We start from the raw sequence: 7,821 nt of genomic DNA, 5'->3' as shown, positions 1-7,821 counted from the left end.
CAGGGTTTCATACGGAAACTCGTCTGTTATACAAAGAGATTTCATTTTTTAACTTATTTGAAGTCCATAGTTTTTATGTGTTCAAAATGCACCATTCAGAGCCACATCATCAATTTTAAACCCTTTCTGACTTCATTTATTATTTTCCATGCATTACTGATTTTTTTGACCTATAAGACCCTGAAATTGAAAAGCACTACAAATGAACTCTGAAAAGGTTGAAAGTTGGCATGGTATCATCATCTCACCCACATAGCATGTGCAAGAAAGTAGAGAGGGTTACGGCAAAAACTGGATGCACTTCGTGTACAAAACGCACAATCTCTTGCGAAGTATCAGGGTTGCATACGGAAACTCGTCTGTTATACAAAGGGATTTCATTTTTTTGAACTTATTTGAACTCCATAGTTTTTATGTGTTCAAATAGCACCATTCAGAGCCACATCATTAATTTTCAACCCTTTCTGACTTCATTTATTATTTTCCATGCATTTACTGATTTTTTTGAGCTATAAGACCCTGAAATTGAAAAGCACTACAAATGAACTCTGAAAAGGTTGAAAGTTGGCATGGTATCATCATTTCACCCACATAGCATGTGCAAGAAAGTAGAAAGGGTTACGGCAAAAACTAGATGCACTTCGTGTACAAAACGGACAATCTCTTTCGAAGTATCAGGGTTTCATACGGAAACTCGTCTGTTATACATAGGGATTTCATTTTTTTGAACTTATTTGAACTCCATAGTTTTTATGTGTTCAAAATGCACCATTCAGAGCCACATCATCAATTGTCAACCCTTTCTGACTTCATTTATTATTTTCCATGCATTTACTGATTTTTTTGAGCTATAAGACCTTGAAATTGAAAAGCACTATAAATGAACTCTGAAAAGGTTGAAAGTTGGCATGGTATCATCATTTCACCCACATAGCATGTGAAAGAAAGTAGAGAGCGTTACGGCAAAAACTGGATGCACTTCGTGTACAAAACGGACAATCTCTTTCGAAGTATCAGGGTTTCATACGGAAACTCGTCTGTTATACAAAGGGATTTCATTTTTTTGAACTTATTTGAACTCCATAGTTTTTCTATGTTCAAAATGCACCATTCAAAGCCACATCATCAATTTTCAACCCTTTGTGACTTCATTTGTTATTTTCCATGCATTTACTGATTTTTTGAGCTACAAGACCCTGAAATTGAAAAGCACAACAAATGAACTCTGAAAAGGTTGAAAGTTGGCATGGTATCATCATTTCACCCACATAGCATGTGCAAGAAAGTAGAGAGGGTTACGGCAAAAACTAGATGCACTTCGTGTACAAAACGGACAATATCTTTCGAAGTATCAGGGTTTCATACGGAAACTCGTCTGTTACAAAGGGATTTTATTTTTTTGAACTTATTTCAACTCCATAGTTTTTCTGTGTTCAAAATGCACCATTCAAAGCCACATCATCACTTTTCAACCCTTCCTGACCTCATTTGTTATTTTCCATGCATTTACTGATTTTTTTGAGCTATAAGACCTTGAAATTGAAAAGCACTATAAATGAACTCTGAAAAGGTTGAAAGTTGGCATGGTATCATCATTTCACCCACATAGCATGTGAAAGAAAGTAGAGAGGGTTACGGCAAAAACTGGATGCACTTCGTGTACAAAACGAACAATCTCTTTCGAAGTATCAGGGTTTCATACGGAAACTCGTCTATTATACAAAGGGATTTCATTTTTTTGAACTTATTTGAACTCCATAGTTTTTCTATGTTCAAAATGCACCATTCAAAGCCACATCATCAATTTTCAACCCTTTTTGACTTCATTTGTTATTTTCCATGCATTTACTGATTTTTTTGAGCTGTAAGACCCAGAAATTGAAAAGCACTACAAATGAACTCTGAAAAGGTTGAAAGTTGGCATGGTATCATCATTTCACCCACATAGCATGTGCAAGAAAGTAGAGAGGGTTACGGCAAAAACTAGATGCACTTCGTGTACAAAACGGACAATATCTTTCGAAGTATCAGGGTTTCATACGGAAACTCGTCTGTTACAAAGGGATTTTATTTTTTTGAACTTATTTCAACTCCATAGTTTTTCTGTGTTCAAAATACACCATTCAAAGCCACATCATCAATTTTCAACCCTTTCTGACTTCATTTGTTATTTTCCAGACATTTACTGATTTTTTGAGCTATAAGACCCTGAAATTGAAAAGCACTACAAATGAACTCTGAAAAGGTTGAAAGTTGGCATGATATCATCATTTCACCCACATAGCATGTGCAAGTAAGTAGAGAAGGTTACGGAAAAAACTGGATGCACTTCGTGTACAAAACGGACAATCTCTTTCGAAGTACCAGGGTTTCATACGGAAACTCGTCTGTTACAAAGGGATTTCATTTTTTTGAACTTATTTGAACACAATAGTTTTTCTGTGTTCAAAATGCACCATTCAAAGGCACATTATCAATTTTCAACCCTTTCTGACTTCATTTGTAATTTTCCATGCATTTACTGATTTTTTTGAGCTATAAGACCCTGAAATTGAAAAGCACTATAAATGAACTCTGAAAAGGTTGAAAGTTGGCATGGTATCATCATTTCACCCACATAGCATGTGAAAGAAAGTAGAGAGGGTTAAGGCAAAAACTGGATGCACTTCGTGTACAAAACGGACAATCTCTTTCGAAGTATCAGGGTTTCATACGGAAACTCGTCTGTTATACAAAGGGATTTCATTTTTTTGAACTTACTTGAACTCCATAGTTTTTATGTGTTCAAAATGCACCATTCAGAGCCACATCATCAATTTTCAACCCTTTGTGACTTCATTTATTATTTTCCATGCATTACTGATTTTTTTGACCTATAAGACCCTGAAATTGAAAAGCACTTCAAATGAACTCTGAAAAGGTTGAAAGTTGGCATGGTATCATCATTTCCCCAACATAGCATGTGAAAGAAAGTAGAGAGGGTTACGGCAAAAACTGGATGCACTTCGTGTACAAAACGCACAATCTCTTGCGAAGTATCAGGGTTGCATACGGAAACTCGTCTGTTATACAAAGGGATTTCATTTTTTTGAACTTATTTGAACTCCATAGTTTTTATGTGTTCAAAATGCACCATTCAGAGCCACATCATTAATTTTCAACCCTTTCTGACTTCATTTATTATCTTCCATGCATTTACTGATTTTTTTGAGCTATAAGACCCTGAAATTGAAAAGCACTACAAATGATCTCTGAAAAGGTTGAAAGTTGGCATGGTATCATCATTTCACCCACATAGCATGTGCAAGAAAGTAGAGAGGGTTACGGCAAAAACTAGATGCACTTCGTGTACAAAACGGACAATCTCTTTCGAAGTATCAGGGTTTCATACGGAAACTCGTCTGTTATACATAGGGATTTCATTTTTTTGAACTTATTTGATCTCCATAGTTTTTATGTGTTCAAAATGCACCATTCAGAGCCACATCATCAATTGTCAACCCTTTCTGACTTCATTTATTATTTTCCATGCATTTACTGATTTTTTTGAGCTATAAGACCTTGAAATTGAAAAGCACAATAAATGAACTCTGAAAAGGTTGAAAGTTGGCATGGTATCATCATTTCACCCACATAGCATGTGAAAGAAAGTAGAGAGGGTTACGGCAAAAACTGGATGCACTTCGTGTACAAAACGGACAATCTCTTTCGAAGTATCAGGGTTTCATACGGAAACTCGTCTGTTATACAAAGAGATTTCATTTTTTTGAACTTATTTGAACTCCATAGTTTTTCTATGTTCAAAATGCACCATTCAAAGCCACATCATCAATTTTCAACCCTTTTTGACTTCATTTGTTATTTTCCATGCATTTACTGATTTTTTTGAGCTGCAAGACCCTAAAATTGAAAAGCACTACAAATGAACTCTGAAAAGGTTGAAAGTCGGCATGGTATCATCATTTCACCCACATAGCATGTGCAAGAAATTAGAGAGGGTTACGGCAAAACTTGGATGCACTTCGTGTACAAAACGGACAATCTCTTTCGAAGTATCAGGGTTTCATACGGAAACTCGTCTGTTATACAAAGGGATTTCATTTTTTTGAACTTATTTGAACTCCATAGCTTTTCTATGTTCAAAATGCACCATTCAAAGCCACATCATCAATTTTCAACCCTTTCTGACTTCATTTGTTATTTTCCATGCATTTACTGATTTTTTTGAGCTACAAGACCCTGAAATTGAAAAGCACTACAAATGAACTCTGAAAAGGTTGAAAGTTGGCATGGTATCATCATTTCACCCACATAGCATGTGCAAGAAAGTAGAGAGGGTTACGGCAAAAACTAGATGCACTTCGTGTACAAAACGGACAATATCTTTCGAAGTATCAGGGTTTCATACGAAAACTCGTCTGTTACAAAGGGATTTTATTTTTTTGAACTTATTTCAACTCCATAGTTTTTCTGTGTTCAAAATGCACCATTCAAAGCCACATCATCAATTTTCAACCCTTCCTGACCTCATTTGTTATTTTCCATGCATTTACTGAGTTTTTTGAGCTATAAGACCTTGAAATTGAAAAGCACTATAAATGAACTCTGAAAAGGTTGAAAGTTGGCATGGTATCATCATTTCACCCACATAGCATGTGAAAGAAAGTAGAGAGGGTTACGGCAAAAACTGGATGCACTTCGTGTACAAAACGGACAATCTCTTTCGAAGTATCAGGGTTTCATACGGAAACTCGTCTGTTATACAAAGGGATTTCATTTTTTTAACTTATTTGAACTCCATAGTTTTTCTATGTTCAAAATGCACCATTCAAAGCCACATCATCAATTTTCAACCCTTTTTGACTTCATTTGTTATTTTCCATGCATTTACTGATTTTTTTGAGCTGCAAGACCCTGAAATTGAAAAGCACTACAAATGAACTCTGAAAAGGTTGAAAGTTGGCATGGTATCATCATTTCACCCACATAGCATGTGCAAGAAAGTAGAGAGGGTTACGGCAAAAACTAGATGCACTTCGTGTACAAAACGGACAATATCTTTCGAAGTATCAGGGTTTCATACGGAAACTCGTCTGTTACAAAGGGATTTTATTTTTTTGAACTTATTTCAACTCCATAGTTTTTCTGTGTTCAAAATACACCATTCAAAGCCACATCATCAATTTTCAACCCTTTCTGACTTCATTTGTTATTTTCCAGGCATTTACTGATTTTTTGAGCTATAAGACCCTGAAATTGAAAAGCACTACAAATGAACTCTGAAAAGGTTGAAAGTTGGCATGATATTATCATTTCACCCACATAGCATGTGCAAGTATGTAGAGAAGGTTACGGAAAAAACTGGATGCACTTCGTGTACAAAACGGACAATCTCTTTCGAAGTACCAGGGTTTCATACGGAAACTCGTCTGTTACAAAGGGATTTCATTTTTTTGAACTTATTTGAACCCCACAGTTTTTCTGTGTTCAAAATGCACCATTCAAAGGCACATCATTAATTTTCAACCCTTTCTGACTTCATTTGAAATTTTCCATGCATTTACTGTTTTTTTGAGCTATAAGACCCTGAAATTGAAAAGCACTATAAATGAACTCTGAAAAGGTTGAAAGTTGGCATGGTATCATCATTTCACCCACATAGCATGTGAAAGAAAGTAGAGAGGGTTACGGCAAAAACTGGATGCACTTCGTGTACAAAACGGACAATCTCTTTCGAGGTATCAGGGTTTCATACGGAAACTCGTCTGTTATACAAAGGGATTTCATTTTTTTGAACTTATTTGAAGTCCATAATTTTTATGTGTTCAAAATGCACCATTCAGAGCCACATCATCAATTTTCAACCCTTTCTGACTTCATTTATTATTTTCCATGCATTTACTGATTTTTTTGAGCTACAAGACCCTGAAATTGAAAAGCACTACAAATGAACTCTGAAAAGGTTGAAAGTTGGCATGGTATCATCATTTCACCCACATAGCATGTGAAAGAAAGTAGAGAGGGTTACGACAAAAACTGGATGCACTTCGTGTACAAAACGCACAATCTCTTTCGAAGTATCAGGGTTGCATATGGAAACTCGTCTGTTATACAAAGGGATTTCATTTTTTTGAACTTATTTGAACTCCATAGTTTTTCTATGTTCAAAATGCACCATTCAAAGCCACATCATCAATTTTCAACCCTTTCTGACTTCATTTATTATTTTCCATGCATTTACTGATTTTTTTGAGCTACAAGACCCTGAAATTGAAAAGCACTATAAATGAACTCTGAAAAGGTTGAAAGTTGGCATGGTATCATCATTTCACCCACATAGCATGTGCAAGAAAGTAGAGAGGGTTACTGCAAAAACTAGATGCACTTCGTGTACAAAACGGACAATCTCTTTCGAAGTATCAGGGTTTCATACGGAAACTCGTCTGTTACAAAGGGATTTTATTTTTTTGAACTTATTTCAACTCCATAGTTTTTCTGTGTTCAAAATACACCATTCAAAGCCACATCATCAATTTTCAACCCTTTCTGACTTCATTTGTTATTTTCCAGGCATTTACTGATTTTTTGAGCTATAAGACCCTGAAATTGAAAAGCACTACAAATGAACTCTGAAAAGGTTGAAAGTTGGCATGATATCATCATTTCACCCACATAGCGTGTGCAAGTATGTAGAGAAGGTTACGGAAAAAACTGGATGCACTTCGTGTACAAAACGGACAATCTCTTTCGAAGTACCAGGGTTTCATACGGAAACTCGTCTGTTACAAAGGGATTTCATTTTTTTGAACTTATTTGAACCCCATAGTTTTTCTGTGTTCAAAATGCACCATTCAAAGCCACATCATCAATTTTCAACCCTTTCTGACTTCATTTGTAATTTTCCGTGCATTTACTGATTTTTTTGAGCTATAAGACCCTGAAATTGAAAAGCACTATAAATGAACTCTGAAAAGGTTGAAAGTTGGCATGGTATCATCATTTCACCCACATAGCATGTGAAAGAAAGTAGAGAGGGTTACGGAAAAAACTAGATGCACTTCGTGTACAAAACGGACAATCTCTTTCGAAGTATCAGGGTTTCATACGGAAACTCGTCTGTTATACAAAGGGATTTCATTTTTTTGAACTTATTTGAACTCCATAGTTTTTATGTGTTCAAAATGCACCATTCAGAGCCACATCATCAATTTTCAACCCTTTGCCACTTCATTTATTATTTTCCATGCATTACGGATTTTTTTGACCTATAAGACCCTGATATCGAAAAGCACTACAAATGAACTCTGAAAAGGTTGAACGTTGGCATGGTATCATCATTTCACCCACATAGCATCTGAAAGAAAGTAGAGAGGGTTACGGCAAAAACTAGATGCACTTCGTGTACAAAACAGACAATCTCTTTCGAAGTATCAGGGTTGCATACGGAAACTCGTCTGTTATACAAAGGGATTTCATTTTTTTGAACTTATTTGAACTCCATAGTTTTTATGTGTTCAAAATGCAGCATTCGGAGCCACATCATTAATTTTCAACCCTTTCTGACTTCATTTATTATTTTCCATGCATTTACTGATTTTTTTGAACTATAAGACCCTGAAATTGAAAAGCACTACAAATGAACTCTGAAAAGGTTGAAAGTTGGCATGGTATCATCATTTCACCCACATAGCATGTGCAAGAAAGTAGAGAGGGTTACGGCAAAAACTGGTTGCACTTCGTGTACAAAACGGACAATCTCTTTCGAAGTGTCAGGGTTTCATACGGAAACTCGTCTGTTACAAAGGGATTTCATTTTTTTGA

This window comes from Aegilops tauschii, chromosome 7, assembly GCF_002575655.3.
Source record: "Aegilops tauschii subsp. strangulata cultivar AL8/78 chromosome 7, Aet v6.0, whole genome shotgun sequence".
Taxonomy (NCBI): Eukaryota; Viridiplantae; Streptophyta; class Magnoliopsida; order Poales; family Poaceae; genus Aegilops; species Aegilops tauschii.
This window is presented reverse-complemented; position numbering follows the sequence as displayed.